This window comes from Carettochelys insculpta, chromosome 30, assembly GCF_033958435.1.
Source record: "Carettochelys insculpta isolate YL-2023 chromosome 30, ASM3395843v1, whole genome shotgun sequence".
In the NCBI taxonomy this organism is placed as follows: domain Eukaryota; kingdom Metazoa; phylum Chordata; order Testudines; family Carettochelyidae; genus Carettochelys; species Carettochelys insculpta.
The window spans coordinates 11,297,953-11,318,675 of record NC_134166.1 but is presented as its reverse complement, the minus strand read 5'-3'; the positions used below and the strand labels follow the sequence as shown (position 1 = coordinate 11,318,675).

Sequence of the window (20,723 nt, the reverse complement as noted above, 5' to 3'; positions counted from 1 at the left end):
CTGGCCTATGAAAGCACAGGCACAATGAATTGGGTAAAACCAAAATCTGGAAGGACCATATTATGATGCAATTTATTTTTTAAAGGAAAAGGAAAAACTTGCTAATGTTACAAAGAGAAACATGTTGGAACAGGAATATCATCCTAGGACTTGAATTTGGGCTACAACTAATCACTTCACCAAGGTGCAGCATTTCATAGAAGATAATCTCTTTACACTTCCACATTACCTGCTGATAATGGGCCACACCCTCCCTGACTGAATTGACCTTGTCACCTCTGGCCCTCCTCTTGATCTGCATCTCACCAAGGCTGTGTCTACACGTGCCCCAAACTTCGAAATGGCCATGCAAATGGCCATTTCGAAGTTTACTAATGAAGCGCTGAAATGCATATTCAGCGCTTCATTAGCATGCGGGCGGCAGCGGCGCTTCGAAATTGACGAGCCTTGCTGCCGCGCGGCGCGTCCAGACGGGGCTCCTTTTCGAAAGGGCCCCGCCTACTTTGAAGTCCCCTTATTCCCATGAGCTCATGGGAATAAGGGGACTTCGAAGAAGGTGGCGTCCTTTCGAAAAGGAGCCCCGTCTGGACGCGCCGCGCGGCGGCAAGGCTCGTCAATTTCGAAGCGCCGCTGCCGCCCGCATGCTAATGAAGCGCTGAATATGCATTTCAGCGCTTCATTAGTAAACTTCGAAATGGCCATTTGCATGGCCATTTCGAAGTTTGGGGCACGTGTAGACACAGCCCAAGTGGGTCTTTGCCCACAAAAGCTCATGCTCAAAACTTTTCTGTTAGTCTGTAAGGTGCCACAGGACCCCTCGTTGCTTTTGCAGATCCAGACGAACACGGCTCCCCCTCTGACGCCTGCCTCTTGACTGGGACTCCTTCCTTTTCATGAGCTTATAAGTTTAGACCCTCCTCTGGAAAACCAACTCATGCATCTGACGAAGAAGGTCTTTGCCCACAAAAGCTTGTGCTCCAAAATCTTAGTCTGTAAGGTGCCGCAGGACTTCTTGTTCATTTCTCAAAGCTGTGGAGTTTCACAACCCAGACCTGCATGCAACTGTATCAAGGTAATTATTACACTCGTCAGTGTCAAATGTCACCAATGCCGATTTGAGCAGAGGAATAAGTGTAATCAGAATTAAACATCTTCTACAGCAAAATGAAAAGTCAGTGTTAGCCAATGGCCGGGGTGAGGCACCACGTGTGCCCTTATTTCATCCGAGTCTTTACCTGTGTGTCCCAGAGTCTCATGTCGCCATATACATAGACATTCCCAATCTACCTGGGTGGCAGAGATCTGGGCTGCTGCATCAGCCAGGTTATCTAGCTGTGCAGCTGGGGTGTTATTCTTTTGGTGGGCTGACACATGTCCTATACTTAGGGGTTGCTGGGTGGCATGGTGGTAGATCCACTTCCAATATTCCAGTCCCCACACAGGTTTCCCTCCTATTTCCCAGTTGTTTTACCAGTTAGTTATCCACGAGGTGGCTCCTGCCCATACAGCATAGGAATCAGTGTAAATAGTAGTGGCACCCACCTCGCAAGCCAGCTTGATTGCTGCAAGCGCTGCAAGTTGAGCTGACCTGTCAATTACAGTAGTCGAGGTGTGGCGGAGTTATCTGCTGGGACTGCTGCAGCCCTTCCCTTCCACTTCCCTTTAACTAGTTTAGCACTACCGTCAGTGAACCGTACTCCCTCAGGGTGAGAGGGGTTAAACGGAGCCCTGGCTCGAATAGGAGATGGGTGTGGGGGTCGGTGGTGTTCATCAGGCATTCCCACCTTCCACAGACATTCCTTAATCATGGTGGGGTTTTGTGCAGTGTCCGCACCACGTACCCTGTAGTGTATGTAAAGTGCCCATCTCTGGGTGGTCATTTTCTGTGCTACCCCTGGTGGCAACTCCTTTCCTTCCAACACGGGTTTAATAATTGGAAAAGGGGTGTGAATAGTTATAGGCTGAGTCTGAGTTAGCTCCTCAGTTTCCCTTAAAGCCGTGTAGGCTGCCAGGAGCACTTTCTCACATGGGGTATAACTTGCCTGCGACCCCTGCCGTGACTTTGAACCAAATTGAATGGGGTGTCGGGGTGCAGCTTTGCTCTCTTGCCAGAGGGCATAAGACATTCCAGTGGTTCCTACAGTGAGGTACAAGTGGAATGGAGCATCAGGATGGATTGGACCCAGGGCTTCATAAGTGTGTATCTTGCTTACCAGATGCCTTAACGCTTCCTCATCTGCGGGGGTCCGTTCCCATGTGGCACTTTTCTTTAGTAGGTTGTACAGTGGCCAGGCAATTACAGCAAAACCAGGCACATGCTTTCTCCAGAATCCTAAAATTCCTAATGTCTGTCTTAACTGGGCTTTGTTCTCGGGTGACGGTGCCTGGCTGAGTTCCTGTACAGTTTCGTCAGGCACCGACCTTCACCCTCCCATCCAGGCAGTACCAAGGAATTTTACCTCATGAGAGGGGCCCTGGCACTTGCCTGGAGGTAAATCTAACCCAAGGTTTTCTAGTGCTGTGTTAATTTGATGCATAGCCTCCTGTACTTCCTCAGAGGAGTCCCCGCCTATGAGGACATCATCTAGGTATTGCAAGATCTGGACACTCGGTGGCATGGTTAAGCCATCTAGGGCCTTTGATAAGGCACCATGACAAATGGTGGGGGAATGCTTGAACGCTTGTGGCATTCGGGTGAAGGTATATTGAACACCTTTCCATGCGAAAGCGAATCTGTCCTGATCTGCGGGCTGTAGGGGGACCATGAAAAATATGTCCTTTACATCCAGTACAGCTAGCCACTGTTTATTCCAAGTCCGTATGCTGTTTACAATGCCCACTATATTGGGGACTGCTGCTGTTAGGGGTCCAGCATTGCCATTTAAGTTGCGGTAATCTACAGTGAGCCTCCATTTGCCATTAGGCTTCTTTCCTGGCCATACTGGCAAATTGTACGGGGAGTGTGTCTGAATTAATATTCCCCATTTGTCCAGATCTTTGATCAGTTCTGTGACAGGAGCTATAGCTTCAGCTGGAACATTGTGCTGCTTTACATGTCACAGCTGATGGTGGGAGGGGAGGAGCTTGGGCTAGCAAGTTAACACTACAGAGAGGAACTTTCCCCTCGTCCAGGACTGGTGCATTAGGTTTACAGCCAGCTCCAAATGCCCACCTTTCTCCGTTAATGATTCCCTCCTTGCCCCTCAGGATGTCCATGCCAAGTATATTGGCATTCCCAAGTATTACCTCATGTTTTCGGAGCTGTTGATAGGGATTCAAAGGGATATCCAATTTCACTTTAACTAGGGGATAAGACACAATAGTGCCATTAACCCCAGCGACCAGAACATGTTTTCGGCCAGAAGGTGGAGGGCCAAAAAAGTTTTCTCTCTTTATCATAGATAGTTGGGCTCCAGTGCCTACCAAAAAGGACACAGTAGTTTTATCACTGACTGTTACTAGGATCGGGGGGTCATTGCTGGGATTTTCCTCCTCTGCTGGTTTAAGCTCATTTATATAGAGAGAGGTTTGACCCCCGCCATTCAGTTTCCCTGGTCGATTTCGACTAGGGGCAGCAGCTCAAGTAACTGCTGCCATAGTGGCGTGTAGGGAGTGCCTGAGCTGAGGCGAGCACTAGGAGTTACCGCTGCCTTTCCTAGCTCAGTGCCTTTTGAGGCTGCCAGGAGTTTTAGCTTCCCAGTTGGCAACCCATGCAGCAGATCTCTGGGGTATCCGAGATCTAAACACTGCTTCCACAATTTAATTCTCAGTTCCTTTTCCTCCGGGGTTACCTCTCGCTTAGGCTTAAAGCCCCCTTGCCTACCCTTAGGGACTCCTGTTAAGTTCCGTACCTTAACTTTGGTTTGGGGTATCTCATCTTCCCCACATTCCCGGAGGTCTCTCAGCTTGAGCCCAAATAAGGTCTGATAGGTAGTTCGGTGCTCTTGAGCCTGGTTTCTCATGGCTAGTGCTATAGCCTTAGAGAATCCAGGAGCTCCCTTAATTATTGGTCGTAAATGTATTGCTACAACCTCTCGCTCCCATGGGCTCCCTTCCTCCTCCCTTTCCTCAGGACCAGTGCTATGGAGCATGGCTACCATGGATATGGTTTGCAGGGCCCTTTTATGGTTGTCCCTGTTGGTCCATGGGGTGCTAGTGGGTTCACCTCTATTGGAGCGGTGAATTCCCTGTGCCCATTTACAGGCAAAAGTCCAGACAGACTTTGGACCTTCCCTATCTCTGGGACTAAAGAATACTCCTGCACCCAAGTTAACCCTTCCACAGTCTCAGGAGGACAGTTGCATATGGCCAGCTCCTACGTCCCATATCCGGACTAACCATTCTATTGTCCCTTCCCCAGGTTTCTTTGTAAACTCATCCTGTATCTTTTTCAGTTCGGCTGGCTCATAGCTCCGAGTAGTAATTCAAGTGGGCTACCATCTCAGCTTGCTATGAGTTGGGGACTGACTTCTACTATTGTCAGTATCGTCCCTGCCCTCCTCCTCAGGTGGTGAGATCCGTCTGATATGTAATAACAGGTCTCGTATGAATGGAGGGATTCCCTGTCTCATGGTAGGAGTGGGTGAAACCTTCGTCCTTGGAGGAATTCCAGATGTCCCCATCCAAATCCTTCGGGTCTAACCAGAGAGCAGCCTCCATTTTAGCTCTGTTAATGCTCCGTGGCTTGTTCTCTAACTTTGCTCTCCATTCTGTTCCCTCCTTTTCTCTGAACGGAGCGAGGCGCTGTTCTAGTTGGTGCACATCATTGCTCAGCAGGCATATCCGGGTGTCTAAATTTTGGCACCGCCGCTATAGTTCATCCCTTTCTTTCTGTACCCTTTCCAGTTCTGTTTCTCGGTCCCAGTGACTCCTACATGCTCCCTGCAGTGCACTCGTTAATAGCCAGATACAGGCTCCCTTCTCTTTGCCTTTCTTTAGCTTACAGGCAGTTCTCCACACACAAAACTGCGACCACAATTCCTGGGGATTTCCCCAGTCCTTCTCTAACATCTCCCTATCCCATTTTGGGTTGCCCCAACCTTCCTGGGCAAAGTTCTTTTCTAGTTTACTGAAATCAGTGCTTGTCATGACAGGCTTCATGTTACTGTAGTTAACCGATAACACAAATCCTGCAAACGACTACGCCAATTCTGTTAGCCGATGGCCGGGGGTGAGGTACCATGTGTGCCCTTCTTTAATCCGAGTCTTTAACTGCTAGGATAGACAGTCCCTTCGCAGCAGGCAGCCAGGGTGGCGGACGGGTGCCCCAAGAGTCTGCCCCATGACAGCGCTGCATGACTCAGCGCTGCATGACTCAGCGCTCAGCTCTCAGTACACCTCACCAGTGACCAGGCTAATACAGCCAAAAACCAGCTGGGGTTCTTTATTTGCATTCGGTTTGCACAGTAACAGGAAGAGTCAGGTTAAAACTTTAACAGTTACTATCTATTTGATAAGAGCTTAACTTTTATATTTTACTTCTTTAGTTACAAGCAGCTAGCGTATAACAAAGTACTTTAATTCATAGATCTATTATTAAATGCGCACAAAAGCAAAGCACATAGCAGATCTTATTCTCACCCCTGCGTTACCTGACTTGGCGTGGCCAGCGTCTGTCACTCAATCCCTCGGGAAGAAGAGTACGAGGAGGGCATCCCCTGGGACCTCAGGAGGCAAAGACCTTCCTGACCACCAGGTATAGGTAATTGGAGCTCAATTAGAGGGGTCTGTCGGACCCTTCTTTATACCTGTTGGGTCACGCACACACTTCCTTATCTTTAAAGATGTCAGTTGTGTTAGATCATCTTGTGATGCTAATTCTCACAGGGAGTTTCAAAGGCTTAATTCACACCTGCGAGGTGGAGATAATTTAGCCAATCTTTTCTTATGGGCAGGAGATTCCTCTCCTGGGACAATATGTAGGCATGTCAATCACTGGTACTAGCCAAGGGCAGCCTGAGGCCCTGGTCGTCTGCTCGCCCATTTGTCTTTTGCTGTCTGGTTTCAGTCATTCCAGGGTCATGATGAGACAGTCCATCTGTGCTCTGAGGCATCAAAGACTGTGCTTGAGATTTGCGCATCTGTGCTCTCAGGCATTCCAAGACTGGGCTGTTTCCTTTGTGCTCTGAAGCACCTAAGAGGGGCAAGAAGGAGTAGAGCTGGGGGGCGGAGTCTGTCTGGCTACAGTCAGGAGCACATGGGTGCAAATTCATGGAAACGGCAGACTATAAAGCACTGAATTTTCAGTACCACTCTTGCCTCGTAGGTTACTCCAGGGATGGAAAGGGTCATTACTGCAAGTGGAAATATAATTTACAACTGGATCAAAGCCCCTGCCATTGACAGACATCTAAGGGCACTTGATTTTCTCTCAGAATCAGACCTATGTGCTAAGACTAGGAGAAGCCACAGGAAGAGTCATAAATCTAATGCGGAGAGGAACATGCCAGAGCGGTAGAGGGCAGTGGCACAGAGGGGCTGAGCAGTTACAGCTCAGGTGCAGGTTGACTGGAGTTGAGGTGCAAAGCAGTTCAGAAAGCTCTGGTCGTGTGAATCGCTCACCTGCTTTTCATTGCTGCTTATTCTAGTTCCGTGGGTCTTGCTGCTGGGGTTCACCTCGCCCGCAGCATCCCCATCCACTGCTTCACAGCTGACCCCCTCCCCCCGCGGCCTCCATCTCCAAATGCCAGACCCTTCTGATGCTACTACAGTGGGGTGAGGCTGCTCCCCTGAACATCACCACGGCAGGAGGGGAGTAGATCGCCTCCATGACAGCTCGGGCCAACTTACTGCTCTGTTTGGGCTGAAGGAGGCCCTGGTAGGGCCCCAGTGCTGGTAAACGCAGACTTTGACAAGCCCTTTATGGTGTTTGACTGATGCCTCAGATACTGGGGTGGGCACAATGCTAATGCAGGAAGACAAAAAAGGGGAGAGACGCCTTACTGTGTACTTGAGCAGGAAGCTGCTGCCCCTGGAGGAGAACTACCCTGCCACAGGGAAGGTACGTGGCCATGGTGGGGCCCTTAGAAAGCTGCAGCCGTATCCTTTGGGTAACACTTCACTGCATGCACTGAACACGCGCCCCCCCCCCCCCCCCCGGCCCTGCCTGTGCCAAATGACAGGGGCCCAAGCCAAGCTCCTGAGGTGGAATCTCCTCCTGCAGGATGATGACATGGAGGTGGCCTGTGTTAAGGGAAGTGCCCATGTTACAGCCACTGCTTTTTCAGAGTGAGGGCCCTGAACTTCCCCAGCTCTCCGGCTAAGTGACTCTGCTCAGTTCAGCCTCCCAGGGGGCAGAGATGTGACCAAGTGGAAATTTTTGTTCAACTGTCTTCTAATGACTCTGTGTGGGCCTCAGTTTCCCTGGGAATGACACTGATTACCTAAAAAGTGATGGGAATTACAGGTGTAACTTTGACTGAAGGTGACAACCCAGCCACTGGCCCAGACACAACGGCTGCTGTCCTTTCTAACCTGAGCCTGGGATGCCAAACAGCCACGTGACACCTGTGACAGGTGAGATCACAGAAGACCCCTTGGGATGTTCCCCAGTGTGCTTATCACGTCACTGACACCCACCTTCTTGCTCTCTGAGGCTCCCTCACCACCCTGCCCTGCTGGGCCAGAGGCTCTGGTCTCCCTCAGCCAAGGCGCAGTTAGGGTTACCGCCCCCCCCCCCCACCCCCGCAGAGCAGTGCAGCCACTGATTTACCTCCGCTCTGGGTGGCTGCAGTTCCAGGGCACAGCACCCAGAAAATCAAAAAGCCCCAATTGATTTGTCTCTCTGTGCATCAGATGTGCCCAAGGAGGGCTCATTAGGGAAGCCCCATTAGCCATGAAGGGGAGATGTTACCTGGGAAGGCTACCGCTGTCCACAACAGTTTACCCTGGGTTTGACTGTAAACAAAAGAGGTTTTATTAAGCGGAGAATTAGGACTGAAGAGGTTATAGATAAGGACAAGAGGATCAAAATGAGCTGTCAAAGCAAATAAAAGAGAAAACGTGCTGCTAATTCTGTTCCCTTAAAAATCTTGTGAAATCTGAAGTTGGACAAACACTGCATTAGTCGGAGCATGGCCAGCAGATCGAGGGAACTGATTATTCCCCTTTATTCTACACGGGTGAGCCCATCCCTGCCAGCAGTGGCACTGAGACCTTGGGGCCCACCGCAGGTGGTAGGGGAACCCTGCAACCCCCAGCTTGCACTGGCTGAAGTCACAAAGCTCTCTGGATTCCTCGACCAAATCCCAGCTGTACTCACGGGGTCAGAAAGAACAATTGGTCATTGTTCTCCTTATACCAGCCCTGAGAATGTTTGAAGACCGTTATCTAGTTTCTCCTCAGCTGCTTCCCTCCAGACTGGTCAGGATATCTGGGAGGAACTCCCTTGGGGAGTCCGCAATCAAAACAGCAGGAAAAGCAATTTGTTTCCAGCTTGGTAAAAAACTCAATAATTCAAGAGCCACAGTGCGTAAGAATACGAGTTGGCCCTTAATAAATAAAGTCAAAGCATACTTTTTGTAACACCTTTATTAAGAGCAGCTCACAGACGATGATTTGTAATGTGATGCCTGTTTACTGCCGGAGATTCACAAACTTTTTACCTGTTCCATTTCCTCACACTTTACGTGTATGTTTATACCACTGTCTTCCTGACTTTCACTCCCAAATCTTCTCTCTCTCTGGTGGATGCTTCCACCTGTCAAATACAGTAAACAGAGAGACAGCAACTGTCATTTCAAACCAATACACTGTCCATGTGAGTTCATATCAATGAAACAGGACATGTAATTATTTTCAGGATCCTAAATATAATGATTACCAATGTTTTAGTGCAATATCTGCTGCTGAGGCTCTTTGGAGAGCGGTTTGATGTTTGGACAGCCCAGTGTCATTTTCATTTTCAAGCAGGACTGTAGCGTTTTATTGTTCATGTGGCTTCTCAGTTTGCTTTTCATGGTGTTTATATTGGAAAACATCTGCGCAGGTAAGTAGATCCAGAGGTGGACAGGATACCAAATTGTAGCCAGACAAACCCCGCCCCCCCACTGTAACTGCTGCAAGGCACAGATGTGCTGAGCCGCTGAAATCATGGGAAGCACAGAAGAATAGACAAAGGGGATGACAGGCTGTTCCTGGAGCCAGGGGCCTCGGGCTACCCTTGAACAGTACTGATAGTGATACGCCCACATAATGTTCAAGGAGAGGAATCCTACACCCACGTGAAAAGAATGTCCTGTCTTAATGATTTAGCTAACATTCGGCTCTCTTCACCGAACAAATGCAAATTAATTTAGTAACCTTCTTTTGAGGCTGGCAGCACTGAGATGTACCAGAACGACTGGTGTTAAGGAAGATGTGTACGTGACCCAACGGGTATAAAGTAGGGCCTAGTAGCAAACGTGAACTGAGCTCCAATTGCCTGACCTGCTGGTCAGAACAGGCCTTTGCCTCCCGGGGTAAGGGGACGCCCTCCTCGTACTCTTCTTCCCGAGGGACTGAGTGACAGACGCTGGCTACGCTGGAGTTGGATGATGCAGGGGTGCGAATTATACCTGCTATGTATTTTGTGCGCATTCAATAGGTCAAACGTTTGTTGCTGTAACTAAAGTAAAGTTTAATGATCTAAATGACCTGTAAGTTCACATCTCTTACATGCTGAACTTTTCCCTCTAATAAATCACGGTAACCGTTACACTAAGCCTGACTCCTCCAGTGATTGCATCGAGCCATACACAGCCAAAGAACCCTAGCCGGCTTCTGGCTAATTAACCCCTTAGGGTCAGTGGTGCTAGTGTGCTGGAAACTGGGCTTTGAGTTTGACCGCCTGCCAAGGGGCAAACTCCTGGGGCATCCGTCAGCCACCCCGGCTGCCCGCTGTGAAGGGACAGTCTGTCCTAGCAGTTGAAGACTCGGCTGTAAAAGGGACTCCTTCTGGCACCAAGCACTACCCTGATCAGCCACCCCTTTAGTGTCCGCTAACACAAATGCCTGTTCTGATTGCTGACCCCTGCACACGTCTCCCAAGTAGTGAGGTTTGTGTAAGTCTGACAGGAGCAGGGGGTGGCACATAGGCCCTGGGGCAACAGGTGAGCGAGGTGCTAAGGGAGCGCTGAGGGAGGGCCAGGCCATTGTAGAGATGGTAAATACATTCTTTGCCTTGGGCTTTGCTGTGATGAGGTGGGGAGAGCCTCACCCCAGAGGTCGGGGCTGTGGGCTCAGATGAGATGCACTGACCCACAGGGATGGGTCTGAAGAGGAGATTGTGGCACAAACTCATAAACAGGAACAAGTCACCTGGAGCAGCTGGGATTCCCCCAAGAGTTCTGATATCACAGAACTGCTACCCGTGGTGTGTCACCAATCCCTTAAACCAGCCGGGGGACCTGAAACCTTGAGGGCAGCTAGTAGCACGGCCATTTCCCCATAAGTGTGAACAGCAGCCGAGAAACAGGGAGTCTCCAGGGGATGAAACTGAATCAGCAGCAGCTGCCTGGCTGCATCCAGCCCAGCACTGGGCGGCGCTGAGATGGGGTGAGTGACATGAACTGGTATGCAAAGCGCGAGCCTCTGGGTGGCTGGTCCCAGTGGCAGGACAGCAGGTGGGGCAATGAGCACAGCTGGGACACATCACAGTGAGAGGTGTGATCTGTCCCCCTCTTGCTGTGGGGGTTCCCCTCCCTCCCCCAGTGCGTTAAAGCTGGACAAAGCATCAAATCTGGCAATTCTCAGCTTCTTGCGCCTGTATTGGCTGCGTTCCTGGTGCGTGTGTCTGTTTCCAGACCCAGACTCAGCGGGACTCAGGGCCCCAGCAAACTCGAACACATTCTCAGAGGACTCGGCATCATCTCCTGCCACACAGTAGGAGCTGGGAGGGGAGTCAGACACATGCCCAGGGCCACGTGGCCTGACTTTCTCCAAGGAGTGGGAGACGCAGCTCAGCCGCTGGTTCCGTGTCAGGCCGGTGCCGCCCTCCCCTCACTGCCCTTCTGCTGGAGCAGACAGCCTGTTCAACCTGCCACCCAGTGGGGCGCGTGCCTGGGAACCCCCCAGGCCTGTCAGAAATCACATGCACTGCTACAGTGCAAGGACTCCAGGACCTCTCTGCACGGGCCTGGGCAAAGCTGTGAGGGGACACCGGAGCAGCTGGCGATGGCAGGAACACAGGGGCAGAGGTCGGTGAGAACACGCTATGGCAGGCCACAAGGCAGCATGCGGGGCTGGGGGGGTGGACAGGAGAGCGGAGGGAGCACATGGAGCAGCACAAGGACCCTGCAGTTTGGGGATCCCTCCCCTGAGCTGCCCCAGCGCATTGGGCCCTCCAACTCCTCAGCTCCATCTCCCCCTGCAGCCATTGCCTCTTCTCCCCTGCATCCCATCCCCCTTCCAGCCCCTAAGCCCTTCAGCCCCAGTGCCCCCAGCCTGCCCCAGCATCTCTGGTCCCCCACCAACCCCTGCCGAGACGGGGGGGACCACCTCCTTCCTCCTCCCCTGAAAGTGGGGCCAGTGCTGGGGAGGAGCAAGAGCAGGATGGAGCACAGCTCCGGGTACAGATGCGCCAATGCAGCGTCAGTGTAGACGTGATCCCAGTGAGCAGAGCAGGACAGAGCATGGCTCCAACAGCTGAAGTAGCAAAGTGGAACCAGGCAGGACAAGAAAGAACTGGAGAATCAGCTTCCTCCACTCACCTGCCAGTTCAGTGAGGTTTGTGTAAGTCTGACAGGAGCAGGGGGTGGCGCACAGGCCCTGGGGCACCAGATGAGTGAGATGCTAAGAGGGCTCTTGGGGAGGGCCAGGCCACTGAGGAGGCGCTAAATGCATTCTTTGCATTGGTCTTCACTGGGAGGATTCAGGGACAGCCTCACCCCAGAGGTCTGCTGTGGGCTCAGGTGAGATGCACTGAACCCCAGAGATGGGCCTGTAGAGGAGACTGTGGCACAAACAGATCACCAGGAACAAGTCACCCAGAGCAGCTGGGATTCCCCCAAGAGCTCTGAAATCAGAGAACCGCTAACCGTGGTGTGTCACCAATCCCTTAAACAAGCCCCAGGGCCCGATGGCTGGAGGGCAGCTAATGTCACAGCGATTTATAAGAAACTGCCCAGAGGAGATCTTGGGAGTTACAGACCACTAGGTTGAACCTCAGTACGGAGCATTTGGATAGCAAAGAACAGAAATCGCAGATACGCTGGTGAACACAGTTAGTTGGGGAAGAGTCAACATGGCTTTTGGAAAGGGACCTCACATGGACAATGGGGACCCAGTGCATGGAGTGTAATTAGATAATCAGAAGGCCCTCACCAAACCGTCTTCAGCAAACTAAGCTGCCCTGGGATAAGAGAGAGGTTCCTGGCATGGATCAGTAACTGATTAAAGGAGAGGCACCAAAGAGGAGCCATTGATGTTCAGTTATCAGCCTGCAGAGAAGTAAATATTTGTAAAGATCCATCAGAGCCCCAGGGCTGTCCAGCAGATTGAGAAATGACTGGCAGGAGACACACAATGGCTCAGGCTAGTGCGGGCTGAAGCAGCCTGTGCAAAGTTGCAAAGGGCTCTCCCACCACCGGGAGGCTGGGCAACAAAACAGCAGCTGAAATTTCACACTGAGAAAGGCAAAGCCGCACACTTCAGAGCGCAGAATCCCAACTCGACGCACGCACCGACGGGGTCGAAATTAGCGGTTACCACTGGAGGAAGAGTCCCCATGGACAGTCGGCGAACAGCAACTCAGGGCTCAGCAGTGGTCCAAAACCTAATGAAATGTTGAGAGTTATAGGGAAAGGGAGAGAAACACAGGCTGAAAATATCAGAATGTCAGTAGATAAGTCCGTGCTATGTCCACCCCTTGAATGCCGCCCTCAGTTCTGGTCACCCATCTCCAGAGGGGGAAAAAAGCAGCAGAAATGTAGCACTTTGAAAACTAAGAAAATGATTTTTTCGGTGATTAGGTTTCATGGGAGAGACCCGCTTTTTCAGCCCAATTTCATTTCCAGTACAGCCTGTCATATGTAAATACAGAAGACCAAAAAGAAACAAAACATTGCAATAAAAACTGACAAATCAAACAGGATAGAAGGAAGTGGGTGAGAGGTGGAGGGATGTTAATTGGCCTGTGTGAGATAATAACAAGCATTTAAGGAAGGGAAGTGGTCCTTGAAATGCGTGAGGTAGTTGATGTCTCTGTTCATACCACGTGTTACTGTGTCAAATGTGAATACATACTCTAACTCACAAATCTCTCGCTCTAATCTGTTGTTAAATTCTCTATGTTGCAGGACACAAATTCTCAGGTCTGTAACAGAATGGCGCACTCCACTGAAGTGTTCACTGACCTGCTTATGTGTACGATGTTTCTTGATGTCTGTTCTGTGTCCATTTACTCTTTGGAGAAGGTTTTGCCCAGTCTGTGCAACGTACATAGTGTCAGGGCATTGTTGGCACATAATAACATACATATTGTTTCTGGAAGTGTACAAGAATGTGCCTTTGATCTTGTAACTAATATGGTTAGGTCCAGTGATGGTATCCCCAGAATAAATACGTGGACAAAGTTGGCAGCAGGGTTTGTTGCAAGCTAAAACTCTAGGGTTTGTATTTCTTTGGTGTAGCCTCTGATTGCTGGTGAGAATCTCTCCCAGGTTAGGAGGTTGTCTATAGCAAAGAACAGGCCTGTCACCTGGAGCCTTCTGGAGTGAAGCATCCTGATCCAGAATAGGTTGTGGATTTTTAATGCTACATTGCAGGGGTTTGAGCTGGGGGCTGTAGGTGGTGACGTGGTTTTCTGTTATCTTCTGGGGCCTATCTTGAAGTGGCTGGTTTCTGGGTATTCATCTGGCCCTGTCAATTTGTTTTTTTTACTTCTCTCACTGGGTAATTCAGTTTTATGAAAGCATGGTAAAGGTCTTGTAGTTTTCAGTCTCTGTCAGTAGGATCAGCACAGATGCGATTGTATCTAAGGAGTTGACTGTAAACGATGGATTGTGCGGTGTGAGCTGGATGGAAGCTGGAGGCATGTAGGTAAACTGGTGTCGATGGGGCTTTCAGTGATTCGTACTGTGGTATCCAGGAAATGGAGTTCTGGAGTGGAATAGTGAAGGCTGAGATTGATGGTAGGAGGCAGGTTGTTAAAATCTCTGTGGGATTCTTCCAGAGTCTCTTTATACTGTGGGTCCAAATGGTGTAGATGTCACCAAGGTAACATAAGTGGAGGGATAACAGAGAACAAGAGCTAAGGAATTATTGTTCTAAGTCGGCCATAAAAATGTAAGCAGACTGCTGGGCGATGCGGGTGCCCATAGTAGTGCCGCTAAGCTGGAGGTAGAAGTTGTCTCCAGATTGGAAATAATTGTGGGTGAGAACAAAGTTACCAAGCTCAGCACCAGATGTGCTGTCGCAGCATCAGGGATGGTATTTCTGATAGCTTGTAGCCCATCTTCATGTATAATGCTGGTGTAGAGAGCATCCTCATCCATGGTGGCAAGGCTGTGGCAGTAAATAGAACAGTCCAGGTATGGCTCACAGATGGTGTGATGCTCCTGATGAGGGTCACCTTGGCAGCCAGGTGCCGCCTCTGTACTGCAGACAAAGGGGGGAAGTGGAGCCTGAGGATTTTGAATTGGAAGTGGGAGTTGGGAAGCAGTTAGTCTGGGCTGGGAGAGAGAGAGAGAGACAAAGGGGGTCAAGGCCCTGGTTTGGGGGGCCCCTCAGGTCCTCCTCTCTGTCTGTCTTTGATTGCCGTAGTGACTCCTCTGTACGACGCTGTGCCCTGTTGGCTGATAAACCCGCTGTTCTGCTGAGTGAGTGTCACTCCTGCCAGCAGATGGGGCGCAGAGCTTGGGGACCCCTGGTCCCTGTTACACACACAGATGCGGTGCAAAGTGCCAGGCCAGGTTTATTCCATGTGAAGCACAGTAACGGCACCCGGCAGATTGTAGGATGGGAAGCCTGCGTGCCCATGACAAGAACTCTGCTGAGTCAGAGGCGGAAATTTCCACTGCCCAGGCAGGAGAAGCGTAGTCGCCCTCGCCCCCAAAACACAACTTCTTGCACAGATACAAACAAGCTACACACGACTTCTGATGTATCAGGTGCAGCCCCTGTGTGTGTCTCGCGTACCTTGTACACCACAGTTCAGTGAGAACATCATGTGGTCACCCCAGGCCCTGTGCTGACCCTGGTGGGGGTGTGGCTCTGCTGGGTGTGGGAACCAAGATGCCTCCTGATGACCTGTTCTGCTCCCAGCCTCTGGGTTTGCTGACAGCCTAGGCCAGTTGCTCTGAGGGGTGCTTGTTTTTGCACTCTCAGCCCAGTTCCTCCCCAGCAGGTCCAGCCTTTGGCACAGCTCAGTTTTAAGAACATAAGAACGGCCATACTGGCTCAGACCAAAGGTCCATCCAGCCCCATATCCTGTCTGCCGACAGTGGCCAGTGCCAGGTGCCCCAGAGGAGGTGAACCGAAGACAATGATCAAGTGATTTGTCTCCTGCCATCCGTCTCCAGCCTTTGCCTAAGGCTAGGGGCACCATACTTTACCCTTGGCTAGTAGCCATTTATGGACCTAACCTCCAAAAATTTATCAAGCTCTATTTTAAACTCTGTTAGAGTGCTGGCCTTCACAGCCTCCTCCGGCAAGGAGTTCCACAGGTTGACTGTGTGCTGTGTGAAGAAAAATTTTCTTTTATTAGTTTTGAACCTACTACCCATTAATTTCATTTGGTGTCCTCTAGTTCTTATATTATGGGAATAAGTAAATAACTTTTCTATACTCACTTTCTCCACACCATTCATGATTTTATATACCTCTATCATATCGCCCCTCAATCTTCTCTTTTCTAGACTGAAAAGTCCCAGTCTCTCTAGCCTCTCCTCATATGGGACCCTTTCCAAAACCTTAATCATTTTAGTTGTCCTTTTCTGAACTTTTTCTAATGCCAGTATATTTTTTGAGGTGAGGAGACCACATCTGCACGCAGTACTCATGATGTGGGCAGACCATAGTTTTATATAGGAGAAGTATGATATTCTTCGTCTTATTTTCTATCCCTTTTTTAATAATTCCTAACATCCTATTAGCTTTACTGACTGCCGTCGCACACTGCGTGGATGTTTTCAGAGAACTATCCCCTATAATTCCAAGATCCCTTTCGTCATCTGTTGTATCTAAATTTGCCCCCATCACACTGTATGTATAATTGGGGTTATTTTTCCCAATGTGCATTACCTTACACTTACCCACATTAAATTTCATTTGCCATTTTGCTGCCCAGTCACTCAGTTTGCTGAGATCTTTTTGAAGTTCTTCACAATCTACTTTGGTTTTGACTATCCTGAACAGCTTGGTATCATCTGCAAACTTTGCCACCTCACTGCTTACCCCTTTCTCTAGATCATTGGTGAACAAGCTGAACAAGTTGAACAGGGATTGGTCCCAGGACTGACCCTTGGGGAACACCACTAGTTACCCCCTTCCATGATGAAAATTTACCATTTATTCCAACCCTTTGTTTCCTGTCTTTTAACCAGTTTCCAATCCATGAAAGGATCTTTCCTCCTATCCCATGACCACCTAATTTACATAAGAGCCTTTGGTGAGGGACCTTGTCAAAGGCTTTCTGGAAATCTAAGTATATTATGTCCACTGGATCCCCCCGTCTGCATGTTTGTTAAGCCCTTCAAAGCACTCTAATAGATTAGTAAGACAGGACTTCCCTCTACAGAAACCATGCTGACTTTTGCCCAACAAATCATGTTCTTCTAAATCATGTTGCTTTATATTAACAGGAAAAGTCTTCACCATTTATACTTAGGCCTCAGGGCTCACACCAGGCCTGTGACACCTGGGCTTCTGGTTCAGGCCCTCCTGTTCCTACACACTGTTCCCATCACCACAGTGCCCCCTGGTGAGCCCCACTCTGTTCCCCACAGTACAGTGCCCCAGCCTGAGCCCCTGCCTTGATCCCTGCAGCACAGCGCCTCCTGCTGAGCCTCATCCACCCTTCTTCCTGCATCAGGGGCTCCCACAGGTGAGTCCTCACCCTGGTCCCAGCAGCCGAGTGACCCCTACTTAACCCCCTGTAGCGTGATGACCTCAAGTATCACACTGGGTCTAGCACTGATGCTGGGTGGTTTTCCTCTGTCTCAGCCCAGCCATGGCGGATAAGTACTTCTCTCACAAGGGCTACGTCTACACGTGAAGCCAACATCGAAATAGCTTATTTCGATGTAGCAACATCAAAATAGGCTATTTCGATGAATAACGTCTACACGTCCTCCAGGGCTGGCAACGTCGATGTTCAACTTCGACGTTGCGCGGCACCACATCGAAACAGGCGCTGCGAGGGAACGTCTACACGCCAAAGTAGCACACATCGAAATAAGGGTGCCAGGCACAGCTGCAGACAGGGTCACAGGGCGGACTCAGCAGCAAGCCGCTCCCTTAAAGGGCCCCTCCCAGACACAGTTGCACTAAACAACACAAGATACACAGAGCCGACAACTGGTTGCAGACCCTGTGCCTGCAGCATGCACCCCCAGCTGCGGCAGCAGCAGCCAGAAGCCCTGGGCTAAGGGCTGCTGCCCACGGTGACCATAGAGCCCCGCAGGGGCTGGAGAGAGAGCGTCTCTCAACCCCCCAGCTGATGGCCACCATGGAGGACCCAGCAATTTCGACGTTGCGGGACGCGGATCGTCTACATGGTCCCTACTTCGACGTTGAACGTCGAAGTAGGGCGCTATTCCGATCCCCTCATGAGGTTAGCGACTTCGACGTCTCGCCGCCTAACGTCGAAGTTAACTTCGAAATAGCGCCCGACGCGTGTAGCCACGACGGGCACTATTTCGAAGTTAGTGCCGCTACTTCGAAGTAGCGTGCACGTGTAGACACAGCTAAGGGGTGCTGTTCCCATGCACGAATTACTCTTCTGAAGGTTTGAGCTACGTGGAGAACGAATTCCAGGTTCAGGATGATGACGTCTTCAACATCACCTACCCCAAGTCAGGTACAGAGAGCAGGGAGGCGGCGGGAAGGAGAAGTGGGGAGTGGGGAGGAAGGACGGGGCTCCTGTCATACTCAGACATTAGACAGAGACACCAAACCTGCTAGCAGGAAGGCTGCAACGTCCCACACTTTAATTTGCAAGATGCCAGAGCCCAGGCATGCTTGCGTCCATCACAGTGTGAGACAAAGCAGGCTGCTCCCTGGGGCCTACCTCACCCTCCTGGCAATAGGCTGACTGTCGCAGATCACCTCTTTTTACAGGTTTCCCCACAACCCCCAAGGGCAAGAGACTCTTGGGAAAGCAAAATTGGAGCTTCTGATTTTATTTCTGTCATCGGTGCATCTCCATGGATGTGTGTTCAGTGCTGGAGCCTGGACTCCTGGGTTCCCTCCCCAGCTCTGGGAGCAGAGGGGGAATTAATGGCTGGAGGGGTTCTTGCAGGCTGATTAATCCTTTCACCCCCCCAGCTACTAACTGGATGCTGGAGATCCTGAGTCTGATCCGTTGTGATGGGGACCCCGGCTGGGTGCTCAGCGTGCTGAACTGGGAACGGGCACCTTGGATAGAATCCCAGCGCGGGCTGGAAAGTGCCCTGAAATACCCCTCACCCCGGCTGCTCTGCTCCCACCTCCCCAGCCAGCTCTTCCCCAAGTCCCTGCAGCGCTCCAAGGCCAAGGTGAGAGCCAGGACAGCAGGGGTTGTGGGTCAGGAGGGAGGAGCACTGGCACAATCCAGCGCTTCTGGGTGTGCAGCCGGCCCCCTTTGGGCCAAAAGTCACCAGCCAGGGCTGGGGCAGTGACAGCCCTGGGTCGGTGGCTCAGTGTTGGAGTCCCTTGGGAAGCCCTCCCCACACCATAAACACTATCCTCCAGCAGTGACACCCCCATCACTTCCCCAGCCTGTTCTGAACCCCCACACCTCCTGCCGGCAGATCATCTACACGCTGCGCTGCCCCAAGGACGTCCTGATCTCACTCTACCACTTCTCCAAGGTTTTGCACATCTTTAGCAACCCAGAATCCCTGGACTTCTTCCTCAAGAACTTCCTCAGTGGGAACAGTGAGCAGCACCCTGGGGCCCTGCTGCAGTTGGGGAGACACAGGCAGGCCTCCTCCGCTTGAGACCTGGGCTCCCAGCGAGTCACTGGTGTGGTCCGATTTGCGCATCCCCAGCTGGATCTGAGCTGCCCTTTGTCTGGGTCCTGCACAGCTCAGAGCCCCCTCCCCCAGAGAACCCTCAGCCAGGAGTCTGCAAACACCCCCCAGTCTAACCACTAGACACTCCTGCCCTATCCGGACGTCAGAAATCCCAGCTCCTTAGTCCCCTGCTGTCCCCAGCATACTGGGGCAAGGGCTGGGTGGTGGGGCTGGAGAGTGACCCTGCTGCTCTCTCCTGCACAGTGCCCATTGGCTCCTGGTTCGACCACGTCACCGGCTGGATGGGGCTGAAGGGCAGCGAGAACTTCTTCGCCATCACCTACGAGGAGCTGTAGCAGGTAGGGAAATCACAAAGCTAAGGCCACGCCCACAGAGTCCCGCCCAGCCGTGACCTGCCAACACCCTCCCTGCTCCAACCACGCCCACACAGAGCCCCGCCCAGCCGTGACCTGCCAACACCCTCCCCGCCTCGACCTCACCCACATACAGCCCCCTCCCGACTACGTCCACACACAGCCCTGCTCCTGGATACACCAACCCGCTCTCCACTCTGGCCATTCCCACGTCCAACCCAGCTCCCTCGGATAGACCCACATAGCCTCACCCTGTGACCCATGGCAAGATGATGTTTGGGGAGCAGCTGATCGTGTCTCACCAAGATCTGTGTATATTTTCTAGGTGTTGGCTCCTCCAGGCCTCTGCGTTCCGCTCCCCTCCCAGCCAGCGTCTGGCACAGGGTCTGACCCCCACTGGCTGAGGTGGGAGGTACCCCACCTGCTCTTCCCTGAGGTGTCTGTCCCTCCGTGCCCGGTACGGAGCCGTAACCTGCAGCTGGGGAAACTGAGGCCCCCTCCGACCTCAGTGCCCCCTTCATGGCAGCCAGTGTCTCCCCCAGGACCTGGCTGGCAGAGTACGGCGAATCTGCTGTTTCCTGGGGAAGGAGCTGAGTGAGGAGCAAGTGGCCGCGGTGGTGGAGAACGCCTCCTTCGAGAGCATGAAGGGGAACAAGATGTCCAACTTCTCCCAGGTTCCAGACAACTACATGGACCACCAGCAGGGGTCGCTGCTGAGGAAAGGTGAGCCAGGGCTGGGCTTGCAGGGGCTTTGCATCGGGACTGAGGGGCACCTGGCGAGGTGTGGGGAAGTGCCCAGGGCTGGGACGCCAGAGGCTGCGGTCAGGAGCGAGGGGCACTCTCAGCCACTCCCCTGTGGCTTGCAGGGATCTGCGGTGACTGGAGGAACCATCTCTCGGAGGCGCAGAGCCAGCGATTCGACACCATTTACCGGGAGCGGATGCAGGGTCTGGGTATCACCTTCCCCTGGGACTGACGGCCCCCACCCACCACATTGGTGCTTGCAGTACAAGGGCCTTATGCCACCCATGTGCAGCTGGGCTTATTGCCTCCCAGAAGATGCCCCCTGGTGCAGCATCACTGAGAGGCGTTTAATGTTTCCTACCCAATGTTTCCATCCCTGCAGCTCTGCACCCTGGGCAGCTGCCCCACTCCCTCTCCCTGGCAATGGCCCTGACGGAGGGCCCTGTGCGCCTGCGTGGCTGTACCCGCAATACAT

General features: G+C 51.7%; 1 pseudogene; it reads left to right on the top strand.

Annotated features, from left to right (window-relative positions):
• The first annotated feature begins 17,146 nt into the window (after positions 1-17,146).
• LOC142004092 (sulfotransferase 2B1-like) lies at positions 17,147-20,480 on the top strand (annotated as a pseudogene).
• The last annotated feature ends 243 nt before the right edge of the window (positions 20,481-20,723 follow it).